We start from the raw sequence: 27,200 nt of genomic DNA, 5'->3' as shown, positions 1-27,200 counted from the left end.
TTGTATTGTTTTTTTGTAAATATTTACTTGGGTTATGCCCTTAAGCCTTAGTTGTTGTTTTTTGTCTCTTGATACACATATTGATGAGTATCTGTTTTTAATTTATAGTGCCATAATGATAAATTGCAGGCTGGGGCTGTAGATCAGTTTGTGATATTGATGTATTTATTTTAACACCTTCAGTGCCAAGAACATTCATTTTAATGTGCTCCTGGAATTGGGTTTTCAGCGCCAAGCGTATTAAATGAATGTATATTTGGGAAAGTTGATCAGACTATTTGAGCTGTAGTAAAGAGAAGGGGCAACTGTCATATCCCATTCTGTTTTTTTTTATTATGTATTTCAATTTCTTTACCTGAATGATATAAAAAAGTTTATTTAAAAAAACAAAAACAAATAGGATCAAATCACCCCCCCCCCCTGGAGGTCTTTGGGGGAGTGACACTAGTGTCTAGTGCTGGTGATGGGACAGCAGAGTGCCATTAGTAATGTTACTGTCTCTTTCCCCCCTCCAGGTTATCTATCATATTGGCTGGGTTTCAACTGTTTATAGTTCTGAATTCCATAAGTTCTGGGTAAGGGGTCTACGTGCATGTCAGTGCCCCTCATCACCACTAGGCACCAGGGTTGTACCCCATGGAACTTTTGGTACAGGATACATACCCTTTGTGGTAGAAAGGCAATGGTGACTTTAATAAAAAAAAAAAAAAATTAAGTTAAAAAAACCGTGATAAAAGATTGGATAGTAAAAAAAATAAAAACAATTAAAGGGGCAGTAAACAAATAAACAATAATATTTTTTTTCTTACTACAAAAGATCTTTCCCAATACCCCCCCCCCCCCACCCTGGTTCCTGGCGCTGCAGTTTCTTGCCTATGGGTTTGGAATGCGATGTCCAACAAGCTCTTAGAGGTGTGATAGTAAGTTGTCCAAATACTTTTTGGCCATATAGTGCAGTGATTTGCAACCTTTTTTTTCCCGTGGCACACTTTTTTACATAAAAAAATCCTGTGGCACACCACCATCCAAAAATTTTACAAATTCACACATTGTAGCCTAATACAGGATATATATACAATGTGTGTGTGTGTATATATATATATATATATATATATATATATATATATATATATATATATATATATATATATATATATATATATATATACATACACACTGTACTATGCTGTCATGCCATGCCTCCTACAAACTATACATGACATATTGACATTCATTCACAAACAATCATAATGATTGTCTGAATGAATGTCAGTGTCATGGTTGTAAATGATGCCGGATGAGCCTGTCACATACCTCCCAATATTTAAAAATTTGAAAGAGGGACACCCCCACACTGTTGTCAGTCTGCCGCGGCACACCTGAGGATTTCTCACGGCACACTAGTGTGCCACGGCACACTGGTTGAAAAACACTGATATAGTGTATAGGATTATAATTGTTAGAAATATATATTGGATAATAGCAGAGGGGAAATATATTTTAATTCATTGTTTCAGATGTATTACGTCATATTTTAACCTTATTGTATGTTTTTACATTAATAGATGGAAGCTAAAATTACAGCTAAAAAATTAGTTTACCTGTGTACATGTAATTCTGTATTGATACATGGCAAAATTTTTGTAAAATCTGTGGCACCAAAATTTTGGTGCCAGTCAAAGTATTAAGAAAAGAGTGCAATAATTACACATGCGCTGACTGGTGGGTCTGTGCTGCTTTAACGGGGGGTTTGGGATCCCCATGGGATGACTTAAAACTTTCTGGGGGTCCCCACAAGATTTGATAATCTACTGTACACAGGGAGACAGGAGGGAGCTAAGTTGCAATTACTAACTAAACTACAGCAGTGCAACAAATAGTTAGAAAGGAAAAGGAGGCTGCTTGCTCGTCTTCGACTCTTCACACAACCTTGTTCATGAAAGGAAAATGAATGAAGGTACAATTCTTTGTATTAAAGGGCCATAATACCCAAATGTTTAAACACTTGAAAGTGATGCAGTATAGCTGTAAAAAGCCGACTAGAAAATATCACCTGAACATCTCTATGTAAAAAAAGAAAGATATTTCTCCTGTTAAGTGTAGTCAGTCCACGGGTCATCATTACTTATGGGATATTAACTCCTCCCCAACAGGAAGTGCAAGAGGATCACCCAAGCAGAGCTGCTATATAGCTCCTCCCCTCTACGTCACACCCAGTCATTCTCTTGCACCCAACTAATAGATAGGATGTGTGAAAGGACTGTGGTGATTTAACTTAGTTTTTTATATCTTCAATCAAAAGTTTGTTATTTTAAACGACACCGGAGTGTGTTGTTTCCTTCTCAGGCAGAATTTGAAGAAGAATCTACCTGAGTTTTTGTATATGATCTTAGCGGACGTAACTAAGATCCGTTTGCTGTTCTCGGCCATTCTGAGGAGTAAGGTAACTTCAGATCAGGGGACAGCGGGCAGGTTCACCTGCAAAGAGGTATGTTGCAGTATATTATTTTCTAAGGAATGGAATTGACTTTGAAAATACTGCTAATACCGATATAATGTAAGTACAGCCTTAAATGCAGTAGTAGCAACTGGTATCAGGCTGACATGTATATATGTTAACACTTAAGTATTTCTGGGGAATGGCACTTCACTGGGAAAATACTGTATGCATATAATTTTTAGCCTAACTTGCAGTGGGAGCGACTAGCAGCAGGCTTTTTAAAGACATTTCATATATTTGATTTTAAACGTTTGCTGGCATGTTAAATCGTTTAATTCTCTGAGGTACTAGGTGAAAATTGCTTTGGGCTTTATTTTCCACATGGCTGTCGTTGTTTTAAATTAAAACAGTTTACTGAGCTCCCCTCACTGTTGTAGTGTGAGTGGGAGGGGCCTATTTTGGCGCTTTTACTACGCATCAGAAATTCAGTCACAGTCTGTCTTTTTCTCCCTGCATGATCCAGGACGTCTCCACAGAGCTCAGGGGTCTTCAAAACTAGTTTTGAGGGAGGTAATCACTCACAGCAGACCTGTGAGACTGTGCTTGACTGTGATAAAAACGTTTATATTGTCAATTGTTATACGTTTTTTTCTGATATTAAGGGTTAATCATCCATTGCTAATGTGTGCAATCCTTTGCTAATTTTCATTTATATAACTAATCCGGTTCATTGTTATTCAACTGTGATAGTTTTTGTGTGCTTCTTAAAGGCACAGTAACGTTTTTACATATTGCTTGTAAATTTAGTTGAAAAGTATTTCCAAGCTTGCTAGTCTAATTGCTAGTTTGTTTAAACATGTCTGACTCAGAGGAAACTCTCTGTGCAATATGTTCAAAAGCCGAGGTGGAGCCCAATAGAAATTTATGTACTAATTGCATTGATGCTACTTTAAATAAAAGTCAATCTGTACATGTTAAGCAACATTCACCAGACAACGAGAGGGAAGTTATGCCGACTAACTTGCCTCACGTGTCAGTACCTGCATCTCCCGCGCAGGAGGTGCGTGATATTGTAACGCCAAGTACATCAGGGCGGCCATTACAAATCACTTTACAAGACATGGCTAACGTTATGACTGAAGTTTTGTCTAAATTGCCAGAACTTAGAGGTAAACGAGATCACTCTGGGATGAGAACAGAGTATACTGATAATGCTAGGGCCATGTCTGATACTGCGTCACAATATGCAGAGCATGAGGACGGAGAGCTGACGGATCTGATCCAAATAAATTGGATTCAGACATTTCAAATTTTAAGTTTAAGCTGGAAAACCTCCGTGTGTTGCTAGGGGAGGTGTTAGCAGCTCTGAATGATTGTAACACAGTTGCAATCCCAGAGAAAATGTGTAGGTTGGATAAATATTTTGCGGTACCGACGAGTACTGACGTTTTTCCTATACCTAAGAGACTTACTGAAATTATTACTAAGGAGTGGGACAGATCCGGTGTGCCTTTCTCACCCCCTCCTATATTCAGAAAAATGTTTCCAATAGACGCCACCACACGGGACTTATGGCAGACGGTCCCTAAGTTTCTACTTTAGCTAAGCGTACCACTATCCCGGTGGAGGATAGCTGTGCTTTTTCTGATCCAATGGATAAAAAGTTAGAGGGTTACCTTAAGAAAATGTTTGTTCAACAAGGTTTTATATTACAACCCCTTGCATGCATTGCGCCTGTCACGGCTGCGGCTGCATTTTGGTTTGAGTCTCTGGAAGACACCCTTGACTCAGCGACATTAGATGAGATTTCACTTAAGCTTAAAACCCTTAAGCTAGCTAATTCATTTATTTCCGATGCCGTAGTACATTTAACTAAACTTACGGCTAAGAATTCCGGATTCGCCATTCAGGCACGCAGAGCGCTGTGGCTAAAATCCTGGTCAGCTGATGTAACTTCTAAATCGAAATTACTTAACATACCTTTCAAGGGGCAGACTTTATTCGGGCCCGGTTTGAAAGAAATTATCGCTGATATTACGGGAGGTAAAGGCCATGCCCTGCCTCAAGACAGAGCCAAACCTAGGGCTAGACAGTCTAATTTTCGTGCCTTTCGTAACTTCAAGGCAGGAGCAGCATCAACTTCCTCTGCTCCAAAACAGGAAGGAGCTGTTGCTCGCTACAGACAAGGCTGGAAACCTAACCAGACCTGGAACAAGGGCAAGCAGGCCAGAAAACCTGCTGCTGCCCCTAAGACAGCATGAAGGGAGGGCCCCCGATCCGGTAACGGATCTAGTGGGGGGCAGACTCTCTCTCTTCGCCCAGGCTTGGGCAAGAGATGTCCAGGATCCCTGGGCGTTGGAGATCATATCTCAGGGATATCTTCTGGACTTCAAAGCTTCTCCTCCACAAGGGAGATTTCACCTTTCAAGGTTGTCAACAAACCAGATAAAGAAAGAGGCGTTTCTACGCTGTGTACAAGACCTTTTACTAATGGGAGTGATCCACCCAGTTCCGCGGTCGGAACACGGACAAGGGTTTTACTCAAATCTGTTTGTGGTTCCCAAAAAAGAGGGAACCTTCAGACCAATATTGGATTTAAAGATCCTAAACAAATTCCTAAGAGTTCCATCGTTCAAGATGGAAACTATTCGGACAATCTTACCCATGATCCAAAGAGGTCAGTACATGACCACAGTGGATTTAAAGGATGCTTACCTTCACATACCGATTCACAGAGAACATTACCGGTATCTAAGGTTTGCCTTCCTAGACAGGCATTACCAGTTTGTAGCTCTTCCCTTCGGGTTGGCTACGGCTCCAAGAATCTTTACAAAGGTTCTGGGCTCTCTTCTGGCGGTACTAAGACCGCAAGGAATTTCGGTAGCTCCGTACCTAGACGACATTCTGATTCAAGCGTCAAGCTTTCAAACTGCCAAGTCTCATACAGAGTTAGTACTGGCTTTTCTAAGGTCGCATGGGTGGAAAGTGAACGAGGAGAAGAGTTCTCTCTTACCACTCACAAGAGTTCCCTTCTTGGGGACTCTTATAGATTCTGTAGAAATGAAAATTTACCTGACAGAGGACAGGTTAACAAAGCTTCTAAATGCTTGCCGTGTCCTTCATTCCATTCAACACCCGTCAGTGGCTCAATGCATGGAGGTAATCGGCTTAATGGTAGCGGCAATGGACATAGTTCCTTTTGCACGCCTGCACCTCAGACCGCTGCAATTGTGCATGCTAAGTCAGTGGAATGGGGATTACTCAGATTTGTCCCCTACGCTGAATCTGGATCAGGAGACCAGAGATTCTCTTCTATGGTGGCTTTCTCGGCCGCATCTGTCCAGGGGGATGCCCTTCAGCAGACCAGACTGGACAATTGTAACTACAGACGCCAGCCTTCTAGGTTGGGGCGCTGTCTGGAATTCCCTGAAGGCTCGGGGATCATGGACTCAAGAGGAGAGTCTCCTTCCAATAAACATTCTGGAACTGAGAGCAGTTCTCAATGCCCTACTGGCTTGGCCTCAGTTAGCAACTCTGAGGTTTATCAGGTTTCAGTCGGACAACATCACGACTGTGGCTTACATCAACCATCAGGGAGGGACAAGAAGTTCCCTAGCGATGATGGAAGTCTCAAAGATAAATCGCTGGGCAGAGTCTCACTCTTGCCACCTGTCAGCGATCCACATCCCAGGAGTGGACAACTGGGAGGCGGATTTCCTAAGTCGCCAGACTTTTCATCCGGGGGAGTGGGAACTTCATCCGGAGGTCTTTGCCCAAATACTTCGACGTTGGGGCAAACCAGATATGGATCTCATGGCGTCTCGCCAGAACGCCAAGCTTCCTCGTTACGGGTCCAGGTCCAGGGACCCGGGAGCGGTCCTGATAGATGCCTTGACAGCACCTTGGACCTTCAGGATGGCTTATGTGTTTCCACCATTCCCGATGCTTCCTCGTTTGATTGCAAGGATCAAACAGGAGAAAGCATCGGTGATTCTAATAGCACCTGCGTGGCCACGCAGGACCTGGTATGCAGATCTAGTGGACATGTCATTCTGTCCACCTTGGTCTCTGCCTCTGAGACAGGACCTTCTAATTCAGGGTCCTTTCAAACATCAAAACCTAATTTCTCTGAAGCTGACTGCATGGAAATTGAACGCTTAATTTTATCAAAGCGTGGATTTTCAGAGCCAGTAATTGATACCTTAATACAGGCTAGGAAACCTGTTACCAGGAGAATTTACCATAAGATATGGCGTAAATACTTACACTGGTGCGAATCCAAGGGTTACTCATGGAGTAAGGTTAGGATTCCTAGGATATTGTCCTTTCTACAAGAAGGTTTAGAAAAGGGTTTATCTGCTAGTTCGTTAAAAGGACAGATCTCAGCTCTGTCCATCCTTTTACACAAGCGTCTGTCAGAAGTTCCAGACGTTCAGGCTTTTTGTCAGGCTTTGGCCAGGATTAAGCCTGTGTTTAAATCTGTTGCTCCGCCGTGGAGCTTAAACTTAGTTCTTAACGTTTTACAGGGTGTTCCGTTTGAACCCCTTCACTCCATTGATATCAAGCTGTTATCTTGGAAAGTTCTGTTTTTAATGGCTTTAATGGATTTTTCATTCAGACAAGGTAGTTCTACGTACAAAACCTGGGTTTTTACCTAAGGTAGTTTCCAATAAGAATTTCAATCAAGAGATTGTTGTTCCATCATTGTGTCCTAACCCTTCTTCAAAGAAGGAACGACTTCTGCACAATCTAGATGTAGTCCGTGCCCTGAAATTTTATTTACAGGCAACTAAAGAGTTTCGACAAACTTCTTCCCTGTTTGTCGTTTATTCTGGACAGAGGAGAGGTCAAAAAGCATCTGCTACCTCTCTATCCTTTTGGCTTCGTAGCATCATACGTTTAGCCTATGAAACTGCTGGACAGCAACCTCCTGAAAGGATTACAGCTCATTCTACTAGAGCTGTGGCTTCCACTTGGGCCTTTAAGAACGAGGCCTCTGTTGAACAGATTTGCAAGGCTGCAACTTGGTCTTCTCTTCATACTTTTTCCAAATTTTACAAATTTGACACTTTTGCTTCTTCGGAGGCTGTTTTTGGGAGAAAGGTTCTTCAGGCAGTGGTTCCTTCCGTATAGAGATCCTGCCTGTCCCTCCCGTCATCCGTGTACTTAGCTTTGGTATTGGTATCCCATAAGTAATGATGACCCGTGGACTGACTACACTTAACAGGAGAAAACATAATTTATGCTTACCTGATAAATTCCTTTCTCCTGTAGTGTAGTCAGTCCACGGCCCGCCCTGTTTTTTAAGGCAGGTCTAAATTTTTTAATTATACTCCAGTCACCACTGCACCCTATAGTTTCTCCTTTCTCGTTTGGTTCCTGGTCGAATGACTGGGTGTGACGTAGAGGGGAGGAGCTATATAGCAGCTCTGCTTGGGTGATCCTCTTGCACTTCCTGTTGGGGAGGAGTTAATATCCTATAAGTAATGATGACCCGTGGACTGACTACACTACAGGAGAAAGGAATTTATCAGGTAAGCATAAATTATGTTTTTACCTCAAAAGTTACTCAGTAGCCACATCCCATTCTAAGCAGCATATCAGTATGTCTGTCCCGGGACAGCCGAAGGGTTGAGCCTTGTGCACTCTCATGTTATTTCCCTATTCAGTGTAAGGAAGTTTACAATGAAATCTCATGAGTTAAGTCAAATCTTATGAGATCACAGTAAAAGAGTTTATGACCTCAGCACTGCTGATGCAGATTGGCTGCTGTTCATTTCTTCATTTGTAAAAAAAAAAATGTTTACCTGTAGCTGGGCTGCAGCTAAGTATAACTTTTTACACAGAACTTACTCTGCTGAGCTGAGGATATTGTGAGGTAAAATATCTTCCTTTTTTACATAGAGATGCTCAGGTGATATTTTCCTGTCAGCTTTTTACAGTTATACTGTATCGGTTTCAAGTGATTTAGCACCCTTTAATGTTATGGGACACCCTGGCAGTGTGTGTGCGTATTTATGTATGTGTGTTTGTGTGCGTATTTATGTGTGTGTGTGCGCGTATCTGCGTGCGCGCGCATGTGTGTGCCTGTGTGTGTGTGTGCGTGCCAGTGGTCCCAGGTGAAAATAGTTTAAAGGGATATGAAACCCAAAAGTTTTCTGTCATGATCCTGATAGAGCATGCAATTTTAAACAACTTTCTATTTACTTGTATTATCAATTTTTCTTAATTTTATTGGTATCTTCGGTGGAAAAGCAGGGACGTAATGCTTAGGGGCCGGCCCATTTCTAGAGCTCAATGGGTTAGATTTATCAAAGGCTTCACCTTGATAAACTGCAGGTTCTCACAAGAGAACCTGCAGTCGGTATTTATCAAGCAGTGGTTATCAGACCGCTGCTTTCCAGCCTCTTTTCCACCTTTTAGGTGAATAATTTCAATCTCCCTGGTCTCGTCCGACCGGGGAGATTGACAGCTCCTGCCAGCGCATGAAGGGCTGCGCGTGGGCGGTGTTGCACAAGAGCACAAAATAGCGCTCTTGTGCAATGCTGAATTCCGCCAACGTAATTCATCCCGCCAGAGGTGAGCTGCGGTGGACAGGGGCGCATATGTATATATCGCTTGATAGATCGAGCCCTATACGGCAGCAGTTTTGCAAGAATGTTATCCATTTGCAAGAGCACTAGATAGCAGCACTATTTCCTGCCATGTAGTGCTTCAGATGCCTACCTAGGTATCTCTTCAATACAGAATATCATGGGAACAAAGCTAATTTGATAATAGAAGTACATTGGAAACTTTTTTTTTTTAAAATGGTAAGATCTGACTGAATCACAAAATAATTAATTTTTTTGAGTTTTATATTAGTTTAAGAAGCTCTTGTGCCCAAGAGTGCACTTACTTATCTGCAAGCACCTTCCTAACTCAGCACCTGGAACAGTTTAAGGTGTGTTGAATTAATACAAAGAAAAAAAATGTTGCTTATAGCCCTTCCTCTCCCCCCCCCCCCCCCACAAGGGTCTAGGAATATAGCAACCTACCAAGTGTTTAAATAAAATCTCAAGTTAACATTTTTGAAATACTGATTTCTTTCATGTAATTGGCAAGAGTCCATGAGCTAGTGACATATGGGATATACAATCCTACCAGGAGGGGCAAAGTTTCCCAAACCTCAAAATGCCTATAAATACACCCCTCACCACACCCACAATTCAGTTTTACAAACTTTGCCTCCCGTGGAGGTGGTGAAGTAAGTTTGTGCTAAGATTTCTACGTTGATATGCGCTTCTCAGCATTGTTGAAGCCCGATTCCTCTCAGAGTACAGCGAATGTCAGAGGGACGTGAAGGGAGTATCACCTATTGAATACGAGGATTTCTCTAACAGGGTCTATTTCATGGGTTCTTTGTTATCGGTCGTAGAGATTCATCTCCTACCTCCCTTTTCAGATCGACGATATACTCTTATATACCATTACCTCTACTAATTGTTTTAGTACTGGTTTGGCTATCTGCTATATGTGGATGGGTGGCTTTCGGTAAGTATGTTTTCATTACTTAAGACACTCTCAGCTATGGTTTGGCACTTTATGCATTTATATAAAGTTCTAAATATATGTATTGTACGTATATTTGCCATGAGTCAGGTTCATGTATTTCCTTATGCAGACTGTCAGTTTCATATTTGGGAATATAAACACTTTAAGAAATTTATTTCTTACCTGGGGTTTAGTCTTTTTTCAATTTGACTACTTTTTGCAATTGCGGGTGTTAGGCCCGCGGGTGCATCAAATGTTAGACTTTATTGCGTCATTTTTGGCGCAAACTTTTTTGGCGCGGAAAAATACGTGATTTTATCTTCTCAGAGTGTCAGTTGTTTGTAATTTAACCTTAGAAACTTTATCTTACAGTGTTGCAAAAGCTTCCTAGCACACTGCTTATTTTCATATTGAGTATCAGTTGCGAAATATAAGTAGGTTTCATTAGCAACAAACTGCTTATCATTTCCAGATCTGATTAGTGGGAGGTTTTATTTTGGTTTCAGCTTGTCCCTTATTCCAGTTGAATGAAATTTAGGACACATAATCACCTGCCCTTCCGTTTTACCTGCTTTAATTTGATGTTCTGAAACAATTCCCTTCAGAAATGTAAATGAGATATTGATCCCAGTGTTCTTTTAGAGGCTGTTTTCAGTTGTTTTATGCCATAAACTCTGTTCTTTTCTGCTGTTTAGAAAATGACAGCAGGTTATGTAGAGCATAAGAACATATTTTGAACAAGAAGGGTAAATTAAAGGGATATGAAACCCCATAATTTTTTGTGTGATTCAGAGCATATGATTCAGAGCATATGTTTTTAAAAAGTTTCACATTTACTTTTATTATGAAATTTGCTTTGTTCCCATGATATTCTTTGTTGAAGAGATACCTAGATAGGCATCTGGAGCATTACATAGCAGGAAATAGTGCAGTCATTTTGTGCTCTTGCAAATGGATAACATTCTTACAAAACTGCTGCCATATAGTGCTCCAAAAATGGGCAGGCCCCTAATCATTCATCCCTGCTTTTTCAACAAAGATACTAAGAGAACAAAGAAAAATTGATATTAGAAGTAAATTAGAAAGTTGTTTAAAATCGCATGTTCTATCTGAATCATAAAATAAAAATTGTGGGTTTAATATGCCTTTTTAAAAACAAAATGTTTCTTTCATTATTAATATAGACCATACGCATTTTAAGTTTTCAATATACTTCTTTTACAAAATTTACTTTTTCTTTCAAGGTGTATCCAGTCCACGGATTCATCCTTTACTTGTGGGATATTCTCATTCCCTACAGGAAGGAGCAAAGCTGTCCATATAGCTCCCCCTCTAGCTCCACCCCCCAGTCATTCTCTTTGCTGGCTCTAAGCACTAGGGTCTCTCTCGGGAGTGTAAAGTGAATGGGGTGTTAGAATTGTAGTTTTATTATCTTCAATCAAAAGTTTGTTATTTTAAATGGTACCGGTTTGTACTATTTACTCTCTAGCAGAAAAGTGAGGAAGATTTCTGCTGAGAGGAAAATGATTTTAGCATGTTGTAACTAAAATCCACTGCTGTTCCCACACAGGACTGAGGAGTACCAGAAAACTTCAGTTGGGGGGGAACAGTTTGCAGGGTGATCTGCAATAAAGTATGTTCAGTCATTTATTTCTAGACAAGACTGAGATAATGCTAGAAGAGACTGACAATATCCCCATGAGGGGAGGGTAAGCTATGTTCAGACTTAGTAAGGAATTGAATGCTTACATAATAGATTGTTTGGCTAAGGAAAAATCATTTTGCAAGACACTTTGAAAGCCCTTTTGTTTTTTTTCTGTGGTTATTACCACATGACTGTTTGTTAGTCACTTAGGAGTGATTTACTAGGCCTCACAGCTCCGGAGTAGAGTGGGAGGGGCCTAATTTCGCGCCTCAGATGCGCACTTAGAATTGCAGATAAGTTCATGCTGTTTCACATGGAGGGTCCTGCTGATGTTTGAGGGCCTAAAAGAAGCTATATTCCCCCAAATCTAATCCCTAAGGGAAGGTAGGGCCACAGCAAGGCTGTGGCAAGGTGCTGTAGTGATTTAACCAGGTGTTGGCTTTAGGCTGCTCCGGTTTGGGCATTAAGGGGTTAATCATTTAGAAACTTGGGGTGCAATCTTATTAAGGCTTTAGCTACATACTGTGAAAATTTCAGAAAGATTGCTGCATTTTTCACCGTTTTGTAAAATTGTGTGCTCTTTTTATCTCTTAAAGGCACAGTAACGTTTCTTTCAAATTGTGTTTTTTATTTGATTAAAGTGATTCCAAGCCTGTTTGTGTACTCTACTACTCTGTTAAACATGTCTGACACTAAGGAAAATCCTTGTTCAATGTGTTTAGAAGCCATGGTGGAACCCCCTCTCAGAATGTGTCCCACTTGTACTGATATGTCTATACACTTTAAAGATCATATTGTTGCACTTAAGAATGTGGCCCAAGATGATTCTCAGACTGAAGGTAACGAGGGTAGCCCATCTGCCTCTCCCCAAGTGTCACAACCAGTTACGCCCGCGCAAGCGACGCCTAGTACCTCTAGTGCGTCTAACTCTTTTACATTACAAGACTTAGCAGCAGTCATGGACAATTCTCTTACAGCCTTCTTATCTAAACTGCCCGTGTTACCTGCAAAGCGTGATAGCTTCGTTTGAAGAACAGATTATGAGCATTCTGACGCTTTGGTAGCCGTATATACCCTCACAACGCTCTGAAGTGGGAGCGAGGGATTTGATGTCTGAGGGAGAAGTCTCTGATTCAGGAAGGGTTCCTCCCCAGACAGATTCAGCTACATTGGCTTTTAAATTTAAACTAGAACACCTCCGTGTTTTACTTAGGGAGGTATTAGCTACTCTGGATGACTGTGACCCTTTGGTGATCCCAGAGAAATTGTGTAAAATGGACAAGTACCTAGAGGTCCCTGTTTACACGGATGCGTTTCCTGTCCCTAAGAGGATTGCGGATATCGTTACTAGGGAGTGGGATAGGCCAGGTGTCCCTTTTGTCCACCCTCCTGTTTTTAAGAAAATGTTCCCCATATCTGACCCCATGCGGGACTCGTGGCAGACGGTCCCTAAGGTGGAGGGGGCTGTTTCTACACTAGCTAAACGCACAACCATACCAATTGAAGACAGTTGTGCTTTTAAAGACCCTATGGATAAAAAATTAGAGGGTTTACTTAAGAAAATTTTTGTTCAACAAGGTTTTCTTCTCCAACCTATTGCCTGCATTATTCCTGTAACTACTGCAGCTGCTTTCTGGTTTGAGGCGCTGGAAGACTCGCTCCAGACGGAGACTTCATATGAGGAAATTATGGATAGAATTAAGGCTCTAAAGCTAGCTAATTCTTTTATCACTGACGCCGCTTTCCAAATAGCTAAGTTAGCGGCGAAAAATTCAGGTTTCGCCATTTTGGCGCGCAGGGCGCTATGGCTAATGTCCTGGTCGGCCGATGTGTCGTCTAAATCCAAGCTTTTGAACATTCCTTTCAAAGGGAAGACCCTATTCGGGCCTGAATTGAAAGAGATTATTTCAGATATCACCGGGGGAAAAGGCCATGCTCTCCCTCAGGACAAAGCCTTTTAAACAAAGAACAAAGCTAATTTTCGTTCCTTTCGCAATTTCAGGAACAGCCCCGCTTCATCCTCTCTGGCTGCAAAGCAAGAGGGTAACGCTTCACAGCCCAAGGCAAACTGGAAACTTTCCCAGGGCTGGAATAAGGGTAAACAGACCAAAAAGCCTGCAGCTGCCACCAAGACAGCATGAAGGGGTAGCCCCCGATCCGGGACCGGATCTAGTAGGGGGCAGACTCTCTCTCTTCGCTCAGGCCTGGGCAAGAGATGTACACGATCCTTGGGCATTAGAGATTGTAGCCCAGGGATACCTTCTAGAATTCAAGGACTCTCCTCCAAGGGGAAGGTTCCACATTTCTCTTCTGTCTACAGATCAGACAAAGAAAGAGGCGTTTTTACGCTGTGTAGAAGATCTACATACCATGGGAGGGATCCACCCAGTTCCAATTGCAGAACAAGGACTGGGGTTTTACTCAGACCTGTTTGTGGTTCCCAAAAAAGAAGGAACTTTCAGACCAATCCTGGATCTCAAAATTCTAAACAAATTCCTCAGAGTCCCATCATTCAAGATGGAGACCATTCGGACAATCTTACCAATGATCCAGGAGGGTCAATATATGACTACTGTGGATCTAAAGGATGCGTATCTGCACATTCCTATCCACAAAGATCATCACCAGTTTCTCAGGTTTGCCTTTCTGGACAAGCATTTTCAGTTTGTGGCTCTTCCTTTCAGGTTGGCCACTGCTCCCAGAATTTTCACAAAGGTGCTAGGGTCCCTCCTAGCGGTTCTAAGACCGCGGAGCATAGCAGTGGTGCCTTACCTAGACGACATCTTAATTCAGGCGTCAACATTCCAAAGAACCAAATCTCACACAGAGATTGTATTGGCCTTTCTGAGGTCTCACGGGTGGAAGGTGAACATCAAAAAGAGTTCTCTCTCTCCCCCCTCACAAGAGTTCCATTCCTAGGAACCCTGATAGACTCGGTAGAAATGAAAATATTTCTGACGGAGGTCAGAAAGCTAAAACTCTTAACTACTTGCCGAGCTCTTTTTTTTTTTTTTTTTTTAACATATCATTTTTATTAGTGTGGAGTAGGTTGATACAAATACAATCACGTTATAGTAAAGCATAAATATGCAAACAACCAAGAACAATACAGTTATGTGATACAGTTAATGTCGACATCTGGTACATTCAATACAATGATTTTGCAATATGAGTTTATTGGATGTAGTGTCATATATCAGCATATGCCCCTAATAACCCCCACCTATCCATTTTCCATTTTCTTAGTAGTCCTACTTACTACCTATCTATATTAACCTAAACAATAAAACTCAACAAGTCTCAATAAATAACTGTAGATACTAACGTGAAGCTAGCTCCCAGAAGGCCCGACGGCGGTGGAAGAAAAAAAAAAAAAAAAAAAAGGGAGAAGCGTACAAGGGGGAGTACAGGAGGGGGGAAGAGAGAAGAGTTCTATCCCAGGTTCATCGGTTCAGTAAGTAAGTGCTCCCACTCGCCCCTCAGCCCTCCCTCCAAGAAGGCAGCTGAGTCTTTAAATGGGAACAGTATTTGTCTTTGTATCTCTAGTTCAAAGGTGAGTATAAGCCTGCGCCATTTACGCAAGAAATGGCCCAGTCTATTTTGAACATCTATCCTGACATCTACCTGTTCAATGAATATCTGTGTTCTGAGTAGGTTCTTAAAGCCTTGAAAAGAGGGGCCTCTCCTCCCCGTCCACTTATTTAGAATACATTTTCTAGCTAACAATATTATCAGACTCAGCACTGCATCTTGTTGTTTGTGTTGTGATTTCCAGTGTAAGAAAATGACAGTTTCCGGTAGGATTGTGAGTCTTATCTGTAGAGCTTGATTAATCCAATATTGTATTTTACCCCAATATTGCCTGACTGTTGGGCATTCCCAAATATAGTGTAAAAGGGTAGGGGCTTCCATTGAGCACTTTGCACACACGTTAGGGTGCATTGGCACCCATTTAGCCAGATGTCTCGGAGTGAGGTACGCTCTGTGAAGAAAGCGAACCTGAGTTTCCCTGAACCCGGCCGACAAAGTGGCTAACTTAGTTCTCTCCAGCCCTGTTCGAATATCCTCCCACGAAACTTCACTAACTCCCTCTCTGGACCAACCGGTCCGAAGCTTTTCTCGCACTCCCTCCGAATGTTTATGTATGAGTGATTGGTAAATTTCGGATAGAGAGAATCTCCCCATCTGGTACAGCGCCTGAGTCACCTGGAAGGGAGAACCCTCCCAGAATTCAGATGTGTCTCTTATTAATTATAAATAAGAAAGAGGGCGCCACATAGCGTAATACGGTCTGGAAATCAGCAAAGGAAATATAGTCGAAAAAGGCTTACCGGAAGAAAATGCACCGTGCTGTGACCGGTGCTAGCAGGCAGACTAACACTCACAGTGGTTAGTACACTGGTGGATCTGTGGTCTGTGGCGTCTGGATCAGACAGGTGAGCTCTTGTATCACTCTAGGCTGGATAAAATAGGTCAAAATTACTTTTTGTAATTTTTTTAAATGTTTCAAAAGACATTCCAGTGATCAAACTTAACATTGTTATAAACAAACACACAATTTGGATGACAAATACAAAAAATAAAACAAATTTACTAGATCCATAGAAATTCGTTTTGAAAAATTATATTAGAATTTTACATCTATAATCCTATGTCACCTTAGGCACATATAATAATAATAATAATAATAATAATAATAATAATAATAATAATTACTTTTATTATTATCTCTTGTTACAAAATTTATGCATCAAATTTGCAAACGCAAATTTCAACAAATGCTTGTTCTTTATTACCAAATTTTAAACTAAATTCTCTACAAAGCCTGCTTATATAATTTCATTAACGAACTTATTTTTAAACAAACAAGTTATACATCAGTCTTACCATTAGCAATCTAAGCTTTCATAGTTTAATTAAATACCATTGCGCTTAGTGTGTTTGTCCGGGTTCCGTGAAGTCCCGACTTATAAATTTAAATTCATGTACTTTCGCATTTATATATCGCTTTAGTAATTTACATTTAACACTACAAATTTTTATGACAAAATTTTTTATGACTTTTCACTTTATTATTTTCGCTGTTCTTATTACATATAATTTTTTTTCGTCCTTTCATACAACACCTTTTTCTCAGATAAATTTATTAGAATATTAATTTGGATAGAGATAGGCTATATTTGTCAATGGGGTATCAAGTTCTTTGACATTTCTATTACTGTTATTTTAGCAACATACAATTGTATTGTATCAATGGGCTGGTACACAGGTGTACATTTCTATCAGTGCTTACAATTAACACAGTGTATACCATGTTACCATTGGTCTATTTTTAGGTTTATGACAACTTCCGTTTTTTAGACACACCTGTATTTAAGGTTTTAAACTTGTATTGATTGTATCCATTGTTTTTTGCCTGATGAAACGACCAGTTAACGGTCGAGAAACGCGTAGCAGTAATCATTTGGATTAAAATTTGTTTTACTCTGCGGAAGTTGTCTTGCTTTATATCCCTACTTTGGTAGGGCTCATGGACTGCACACACTTTGCCTGGTTGCATTATTACACTCCACCAGAAGGCGATTTATCCAGCCTAGAGTGATACAGGAGCTCACCTGTCTGATCCAGACGCCACAGACCACAGATCCACCAGTGTTATAACCACTGTGAGTGTTAGTCTGCCTGCTAGCACCGGTCCCAGCACGGTGCATTTTCTTCCGGTAAGCCTTTTCGACTATATTTCCTTTGCTGATTTCCAGACCGTATTACGCTATGTGGCGCCCTCTTTCTTATTTATAATTTTTCAGAATCTTCATACCGAGGACCAGAGGAGCTGCCGCCACAGTTGTATGCTCGTTATTTGGAGCCACCCTTCGTTGTCCGTCCCCACACCTGGTTTGACGGTTTGTGCATAGACTGCCTTGTCATTACTTAGCGCACCCCCCTTTTTGGTTCCCCTCTGGGTTCCAATGTTGACTCTGTGTCTCTTATTAAGGCAGTGGTATAATGCCGCGCCTGTATGAAGGCAAAGAAGTGTGTCCTTGGCAGGCCAAATTCCCGTTGTAAGGTCCCAAAGGTTTTGACCTCTTTTGACAGAGGGTCCAGAAATTGTTTAAGGGATCTCAGCCCTCTTTGTTCCCATATCAGGAAAGGTTGCGTTTCTGACCCAGCCAGAAAGTCAGGGTTTTTAACAAAGGGTAAGTAATTTGAGGCATGGCATGATCTCTTCAGAAATTTGTGAGCCTGGTGCCAGGCTTTTAAGGGGTCTGTAAAAAGCATATTGAGGCCCAGGGCCTTCACCGATTTCATATTTGTAATGTGTGGCAGGTATGCCAGGGAGACATTCCCCAGAACTGCCTGTTCCAAAGCGGGTTGACAGAAGTGATGAGTGCCCACCTGCCAGTAAAGCACCAAGCGTATCAAGGCTGCCCAGTTATACAACTTGAAGTCTGGCAAAGCCAGACCCCCCTTAAGGAAATGCATACTTAGCTTTTCTCTGGAGATGCGTGGCTTCCCCCCTTTCCATATGAAACGGGTCGCTGCCGCATTCAACCTTTTGACGTCAGTTTTGTTTAGAAGCATGGGTAACATTAAAAGAGGATAGAGAAGACGAGGCAGCACTACCATTTTGAGCAGGCTCACCCTGCCTGATAACGAGAGGGGCAGAGATCTCCAGCTATTCATCTGAGCCTGTAGTTTTGAGCAAATAGGTGTCAAGTTGTTAGCATAGAGTTTGTTAGGATTGGCAGAGATCCTAACACCAAGGTATGTGATGTCATGCTTGGCTACAGTAAACGGGAAATCTCCATCACTACAGGTCTTTCTGTGTAACCATAAGATCTCCGACTTCTGCATATTCACTTTATAGCCTGAGAACAGGCCAAACTCAGTGAGGATCTCGAGTATAGGTGGTATGTTAGTTTGGGGGTCTTGGACGAACAAGAGCATATCGTCCGCGTACAACGCCAGGTGTTGCGGATGACCCACCGCGTCAATGCCGGGAAAGGCATGCCGCAATCTGATTGCCAGTTGCTCCATGGCTATGTTAAAAAGAAGAGGCGACAGGGGACAACCCTGTCGCGTTCCTCTATGTAGATGAATGTTGGTGGAGAATGTATTATTAACAAGAATGTTGGCATATGGAGCGTGATACAGATTTTTGATAAACTCAAGAAACAGGCCAGAGAAAGCTGCCTTGGTCATGGTGTGGAAGAGATGGTCCCATTCTACCCGGTCAAAGGCCTTCTCTGCGTCAAGAGACAGCAGGATGGCCTCCTCCCCATTCTTTACGGAGTCTACATGTTTTTTGGTCCAGTAGTGATGTATAACCTGTAGGACTCTACGAACATTAACCACTGAGGACCTCGCATACATGAATCCCGTTTGATCCCCATGAATAATATCAGGCAGGATGAACTTAAGCCTCTCCGCCAGCAGCTTGGTCAATATCTTGTAGTCCGAGTTTAGCAATGAGATTGGACGGTACGACTCAGGCAGTAGACCATCCTTTCCGGCCTTTGGAATTAAGGTAATATATGCTGCAGAGAAATCGGGGGCTGGTGCTCTTTCCCCGTCAAAGTAAGTGGCGTATAGAGCCGCTAAAGCCGGAGATACTTGTGCTTTAAGCAGTCGGTAGAATTCCACCGGTAGCCCATCAGGGCCTGGAGCTTTGCCCAATGACATTGACATTATCGTCCTCTGAATCTCTTCCTCACCTATGTGAGCATTCAGTTTCTCTAATTGGGAGTCTGAGATCTGTGGAATGTTGACACCTTTCCAGAATTCATCTCTCCTCGCCACTCCAGTAGCTTGTTCGCTGGAGTATAAAGCGGAATAATATTCCGCAAATGCCTCTGCGATTGACTCTGCATCCTTTACAATTTTACCCCGAGCTTTCAGTGCCGCCACATGCTTAGAGGTAGTGTTGATATTTACCAAGGATGCCATAAGGTTCCCTGACTTGTCCCCAAACCTATAGTATTTACCTCTAGATCGTAACAGTGCCTGTGAGGCCTGACTGGCAAGTAGCGCATCATATTCCCTCTTTGCGGTTATATATTTGCCATAGTTAGGGCTGGAGGGTGCCAAACAGTAAACACGATAGGTCTCCGTTAGGCTTTCCCTGAGTCTCTCGAGTCTCTCTGTACATTGTTTTTTCCTGCGAGCCAGGAATGCGATAATGTTACCCGACAGGACAGCCTTAGCCGCTGTCCAAAACAGCTCTGGGGAGTCCGTGTGTTGTGCATTAGTTGCCTGATAGTCATCCCAGGAATGAACCAGGTAATTTTGGAATTCCTGTGAATGAAGGAGATGTTTTGGAAATCTTAGTGTACGTCTGTTAGAGATTGGTGGATTCTTATTAAGGAAGAGTGCAATGGGCGCGTGTTCCGAGACCACCACATCCCCAATTTTGGTGTCAATAATGTGTGTGAGTAAGGAGTTTGAGACCAAAAAGAAGTCTATACGAGACAAAGTGGGAGACGCGCGCGACGCACACGTGTAATCTTTCCCGTCATTGTTCAGCTGTCTCCAAATGTCTACCACATCCAGGGAGCTGCCCAAGAGCGCAAAGATGTCTTTTTCGTATTTCTCCGAAGTTCTGGCTGATTTACCAATTTTCCCCCCCTGTGGCAATCTTAGCCTATCGCAATGAGAGTTGGGTGTGAGATTGAAGTCCCCTCCCAGGATTATGTGTGTACCCAGATAGGGGGTAATGACTGCAACCATAGTGTTCCAGAATGCTCTATCCCTTTGGTTAGGGGCGTAGATATTGCATAAAGTGTAAACTTTCCCTGCAAGGCAAATTTGTACCAATATGTATCTACCCTCTGGGTCTTTAAGTACCTCCCTAATTTCGTATTCCAGCCTCTTCCCCAAGAGTATTGCCACTCCCCTACTGGCTGAGCTATAGGAGGCATATTCAACCCTCCCCACCCAATCCGACTTCAGTTTCTCATGTTCTAAATCTAGGAGATGCGTTTCCTGAAGGAACGCAATCTCTGCTTTCTTTTTTCTAAGGTGAGTAAGAATAGTTTTCCTCTTTATTGGGGAGTGAATACCTCCAACGTTCCATGAGTAGAGATTAAATGTCAATTAACCAACTAGAACCCATAAGCATGGTGTGAGTATGAGTGTAGGTTGTCAATACATACAAGAAAGCAATCAAAGAATTGGAAGAGGGAGGAGAGAAAGGAGGGACAGGAGAGGGAAAAGGGGAGAGAGAGAGAGAGAGAAAGAAGAAGAAAAAAAAAAAAAACCCTCTCACCGCACCGTACAGGCTTCCGGTTCAGCCTCCCTATGCGACGAGCCACCGCCAGGCCCCCGTGAGTAGCCAGCTTCGCTTTTTCCAAGAGCTGCTCTATGGTAAAGAAAAAAGGGTTTGTTATCCCAACATTCAATATACCTATTTGGCTTTGCAGGAAAGGTATTTTATGCATATTAAAAAAACTCAGGCCCTTCAGATATTTTAAGAACATTTTCACGAGCCTCTCGTATAGAGAACCTGATCTCTTAAAGTCTCGAGCTTGCATAGTAACAATCAACTTTTGTTCTACATAGTAAACAAGAGAATCTAGGCTTTCGGCCCATGTTATTATCAGGTGAACATGTGGGTAGAACAACATAGACAGAGTTAACAAAGTTCTAAACTTCAAACAGCCTATAAACAATAAAAAAAAACAACTTGTAGATTTCCCTAGAGAGGGATATGGCCCCTTAGGGTCTGTTCCCTGAAAATCAGTTAATGATCTAACATAGCCATTTGACTCATAGGTCTCACCCGTATCTTTCAGCTGAATTGTGTGGCATTGACATTTCCCCCCCAATAAAAACGTCCCAGCAAGGACAACTAACCTCAAAACGTAACTTGTACATGATATCTCGGGTCGTTTCTTGTTAGATAGACTCTGAGCCATCATGAAAAATAAATTTAGTTACCTGACCAGAATGTTGTGTGATAGGTACACATCTATTTATTCCCTTCAGCCTAGTTCCCCCCCCATCTTGCTCTCTGACCGGGCTATGCACAGGGGACCCTCCCTTCTCCACAAATTCCTGAGCTTCTATGGGATTGTCGAAGAATCTTGGACCTCTAGAAGTGATGATTTTTAACCTAGCAGGGTATAAAAGATAGGCTTGTCTACCCTCCCTGTGCAATCTAGAGCAAATGGGCGAGAATTCTCTACGCCTGCGCGTGAGATCTGCAGAAAAGTCTTGAAATAGTAGCAGACGTGCATTCTCAAAAGTCAGATGTTCTAGCTTTCTATATGCTCTCATGATGGTTGTTTTTGTCTGAAAATGCAGAAATTTGATCATAATAGGGCGGGGCTGTGATCTATCTGCGCCTAGCTTCTCTACTCCTACCCTATGCGCTCTCTCCACTCCTCCATCTAGATCTCTACGTGGGATGTTTAGTAAAGAAGGCAGTATTTTTTCTACAAATTGCAGTATGTCACCCGGTTTAACCGTTTCTGGCAGGCCCAAGAGACACACATTATTGCGTCGCGATCTGTTTTCCAGATCATCTACTTTTAGTTGTAAAGTTAGAGCTTGCCTTTCGAGATTCCTAATTTTGTTGACATTAGCTACATTGCTATCTTCCAAGTCAGAGATTCTACCCTCAGCTTCAGCTACTCTGGTTGAGAATTGCTTGACATCGTCAGTGATCGTGTCAACCCCTCTTTGTAAGTTATCAATTTTAGGCATGAACAGCATTGAAATCTGTTTTACAATAGGGTGGGCATCTATCTGACTGGTTTCCTGAAAGGGGTCTACAATGGAACTTTGAGAGGCCTGTTCAGTGCCTGCCCTGTTTCTTCGCTCACTGTTTTTATTGCGGCTTGACATTGTGTGATTAGTTAAAAATTTCTCCATGTACCCATAAAGCAGTTAAAAAAAGAAAGAAAAAAAAAAAGAAAGAAAAACAGATGGGTGTAACACAAGTGAAGATAGAATAACACAGTGAATCCAAACACAGTATAGATAATATAAACCCAGCTATACCATACAGTAAATTTGTTGCAGGAAAATGCGTTTGCTGAGTTCAGCAATCTAAGGATTGCAGGCCATAAAAGAGATTCTAGTGGAGAAATGCAATATCACCTTACAGCATGTAACAAACACAGTTTCAGCCTGATGAAAAATAAACAGATTACAAAGAGTAACTTTCAACTGTCACTCACTCTCTGGATGTAGGTTATAGCCTGCGCTCAAGGTGCCACATACAAGTACTTTTCTTAGATATAACCACTCACTCCTGTCTCATTCATACAGTTTCTTTCACATCATATTAGGTGTCCTTTAATAAGGCAAAAGTTCAACCACAATGTATCCTTATCACCGTACACCGGGTAGTGCACAGCAGCTGCTCTAAGTAGGTAAGGCTGTCTCAGTGGTTAAGGTGATGCTGCGTGGGCTTCCCGGCCCTATGTATGAGTGGCCCTGTGCCTGTAAGGTATGCCTCCAGTTGCTCCAGTTAAAAGTCAGTAGCTTTGGTGGATCCCAATGTCCCTGTGTGTCTGCTATAACACTGTACAGCCCAGTGTGTCATAGGGCTCTGAGAGATGTAAGCAAGATCAGTCCAGAGTCTGCCACGTGATATGCTGTGACTTGTTATGTGGCTTTTGATCCCAGGGGCCCCACCAGGGGGGACGCAGCAATCTTTAGGGCTTGTATCAAAGTAGGGCTGTATAGTAGTGGCCAATGTCACAGGAGTTATCCCGGGTGTAGAAGGTATAGAGACAAGTATGGCTTAAACCCCAGGCAGCGTTCCGCTTTCACTGCCGTTGTGCAGGGGCATGGGGGGAAAAAGAGCGTCTTTAAGAGGACCGGCTGGTCCGTTAACAGTGTGTGAGCCTAAGCGTCCCTATGTCTCCCGGTGCCCAGCACTGTGTCTCTCAGTCAGCTCTTACCCACCGCACTTGTCTCCTTGTCCCCGCTCGGCCGTTATTAAAGATGGCGCCGGTTTTCGCGCCAAAGGAGATTTCTCTGCGCGCGTGGTAAGTGCAGGGCCCGGGGTATTCTCCGTCTTCTGCGATCTCCACAGTGACTCCTTACTATGCCACCCCGGGAAGAGCCAAAAGGGGATTTCGGGATCCTGGGATCTATAACGGGAATCTCCCGTGTCTGCGTGCCGCCAGAGTACCTTCCTCCTACCAGGTGCTCTTTACCCTTCTTTGCAAGCGGTCTGTCTGTTCGCGGCCACAGGGTAGCAATCTGCTCCTCTCAGGGCTGGGGAGATCCTTCACTTCTGCCCCGGTTGCGCTCTCCTAAGGCCAATGTTCCTTGCGGCCTTCCGGTGGTGGAGCGGTGTCGTGCTCACCCGATCTCTATGGAGGTCTGATAAAAGTAGAATCCCCCACTCCGGGCAGCAGAATCTGCCAAGGAAAAGATCGCTGGATATGAGATCCACTAAATGCTCCCGTGCTAGTTACAAATTGTGGATTCCAGGCTGTATATAGCCTACATTAGTATTGTCAGAGCACGGAGCTCTTTGTCTTTGCTGCTAACTCTTAGGCCAGCCCACCGGAAGTCTGCCGAGCTCTTTTTATTCCATTCCTCGGCCATCTGTGGCTCAGTGCATGGAGACAATCGGACTAATGGTTGCGGCAATGGACATATAGTCCCTTTTGCTCGGATAAACCTCAGACCACTGCAACTATGCATGCTCAAACAGTGGAATGGGGATTATGCAGATTTGTCTCCTCAAATTCAGTTGGACCAGGAGACCAGAGATTCTCTTCTCTGGTGGTTGTCTCAGGATCACCTGTCTCAGGGAATGTGTTTCCGCGGACTAGAGTGGATCATCCTAACGACCGACGCCTGTCTGTTGGGCTGGGGTGCAGTCTGGGACTCCCTGAAAGCTCAGGGCTTATGGTCTCGGGAAGAAACTCTTCTCCCGATTAAACATTCTGGAACTGAGGGCGATATTCAACGCTCTTCAGGCATGGCCTCAACTAGCGGCGGCCAAATTCATCAGATTTCAGTCGGACAACATCACGACTGTAGCTTACGTCAATCATCAGGGGGGAATAAAGAGTTCCCTAGCGATGACGGAAGTAACCAAAATAATCAGGTGGGCGGAGGATCACTCCTGCCATCTCTCAGCAATTCACATCCCAGGAGTAGACAACTGGGAGGCGGATTTTCTAAGTCGTCAGACTTTTCACCCTGGGGAGTGGGAACGGAGGTATTTGCCCAGCTGACTCAGCTATGGGGCACCCCAGAGTTGGATCTGATGGCGTCCCGTCAGAACACCAAACTTCCTCTCTACGGGTCCAGGTCACGGGATCTCAAGGCGGTATTGATAGATGCTCTAGCAGCGCCTTGGTCCTTCAATCTGGCTTATGTTTTTCCACCGTTTCCTCTCCTCCCGCGTCTGGTTGCCAGAATCAAGCAGGAGAAGGCTTCGGTGATTCTGATAGCGCCTGCGTGGCCACGCAGGACTTGGTATGCAGACCTAGTGGACATGTCATCTGTCCCACCATGGACACTGCCAATGAGGCAGGATCTTCTAATACAGGGTCCGTTCAAGCATCCAAATTTAGTTTCTCTACGTCTGACTGCTTGGAGATTGAACGCTTAATTCTATCAAAGCGTGGGTTCTCTGAGTCAGTTATAGATACTCTGATTCAGGCTATAAAGCCTGTCACCAGGAAAATCTACCATAAGATATGGCGGAAATATCTTTGTTGGTGTGAATCCAAGGGTTACTCGTGGAGTAAGATTAGGATTCCCAGGATATTGTCCTTTCTCCAAGAAGGACTGGAGAAAGGATTGTCAGCTAGTTCCTTAAAAGGACAAATATCTGCTTTGTCTATCCTGTTACACAAGCGTCTGGCAGAGGTACCAGACGTTCAAGCGTTTGCACAGGCTTTAGTCAGAATCAAGCCTGTCTATAAACCTGTGGCTCCGCCATGGAGTCTAAATTTTGTTCTTTCAGTTCTTCAAGGGGTTCCGTTTGAACCTTTACATTCCTTAGATATTAAGTTGTTATCTTGGAAAGTTTTGTTTTTGGTAGCTATCTCTTCTCTTCTGCTCGAAGAGTCTCAGAATTATCTGCCTTACAGTGTGATTCACCTTACCTGGTGTTCCATGCAGATAAGGTAGTTTTGCGTACTAAACCTGGTTTTCTTCCTAAGGTGGTTTCTAACAAGAATATTAACCAGGAAATTGTTGTTCCTTCTCTGTGTCCCAATCCTTCTTCGAAGAAGGAACGTCTGTTGCACAATCTTGATGTAGTTTGTGCTCTAAAGTTCTATTTGCAAGCAACTAAGGATTTCAGACAAACATCTTCTTTGTTTGTTATCTATTCTGGTAAGAGGAGAGGTCAGAAAGCGACTGCTACCTCTCTTTCCTTTTGGCTGAAAAGCATCATCCGTTTGGCCTATGAGACTGCTGGCCAGAAGCCTCCTGAAAGAATTACTGCTCATTCTACCAGAGCAGTGGCTTCCACATGGGCTTTCAAGAATGAGGCTTCTGTTGAACAGATTTGTAAGGCAGCGACTTGGTCTTCACTGCATACTTTTTGCCAAATTTGACAAATTCGATACTCTTGCTTCTTCGGAGGTTATTTTTGGGAGAGAGGTTTTGCAAGCAGTGGTGCCTTCCGTTAAAGGTACCTGTCTTGTTCCCTCCCTTCATCCGTGTCCTAAAACTTTGGTATTGGTATCCCACAAGTAAAGGATGAATCCGTGGACTTTATAAACCTTGCAAGAGAAAACAGAATTTATGCTTACCTGATAAATTACTTTCTCTTGCGGTGTATCCAGTCCACGGCCCGCCCTGGCAATTAAGTCAGGTAAATTTTTTTTGTTTAAACTATAGTCACCACTGCACCCTATGGTTTCTCCTTTTTCTTCCTAACCTTTGATTGAATGACTGGGGGGTGGAGCTAGAGGGGGAGCTATATGGACAGCTCTGCTTTGTGCTCTCTTTGCCACTTCCTGTAGGGAATGAGAATATCCCACAAGTAAAGGATGAATCCGTGGACTGGATATACCGCAAGAGAAAGTAATTTATCAGGTAAGCATAAATTCTGTTTTTTCTTCTATAAGATACGACGAGTCCACGGATTCATCCTTGTGGGATATTATCCTCCTGCTAACAGGAAGTGACAAAGAGCACCACAGCAGAGCTGTCTATATAGCTCCTCTCTTGACTCCACCCCTGCCTACTCTAAGTAATAGGAAGGGTAAAGTGAAAGAGGTGATAAAATGTTAGTTTTTATTTTCTTCAAGCAATACTTTTTTATTTTAAATGGTACCGGTGAGTGCTATTTTTCCCAGGCAGCAGATGGATGAAGACTTCTGCCTGGAGACTGATGATCTTAGCAGTTGTTACTAAGATCCAGAGCAGTTCCCACAGAATGGCTGAGGAGTACTTAAGAAACTTCAGTGTGAGGAACGATTTTCATGCTACAAGCATTGAGGTATATTCAGTCATTTTTTTCTGGAGAGACTGTGTTATTTCAGAATTGGCTGACAGTATCCCCATGAGGGAAAGGGTAAGCAGTAATCCTAATGCATAGAGTGGGTTATTACTGGACCTGTATATTGGGCTATAAAAAAATGGTTGACACTGATG

The 27,200-nt window shown here is 42.8% G+C and overlaps 1 protein-coding gene across 3 annotated transcripts in view; it reads left to right on the top strand.

The window, feature by feature from the left end:
- SNX30 (sorting nexin family member 30) overlaps positions 1–27,200 on the top strand; it is a 221,600-nt gene that overhangs the window by 12,651 nt on the left and 181,749 nt on the right. The gene's annotated exons all lie outside the window — the stretch shown is intronic.

This window comes from Bombina bombina, chromosome 2 (genome assembly GCF_027579735.1).
Source record: "Bombina bombina isolate aBomBom1 chromosome 2, aBomBom1.pri, whole genome shotgun sequence".
NCBI lineage: Eukaryota > Metazoa > Chordata > Amphibia > Anura > Bombinatoridae > Bombina > Bombina bombina.
Note: the sequence above shows the minus strand (reverse complement) of the source record. Positions and strands in the feature narration are given on the sequence as shown.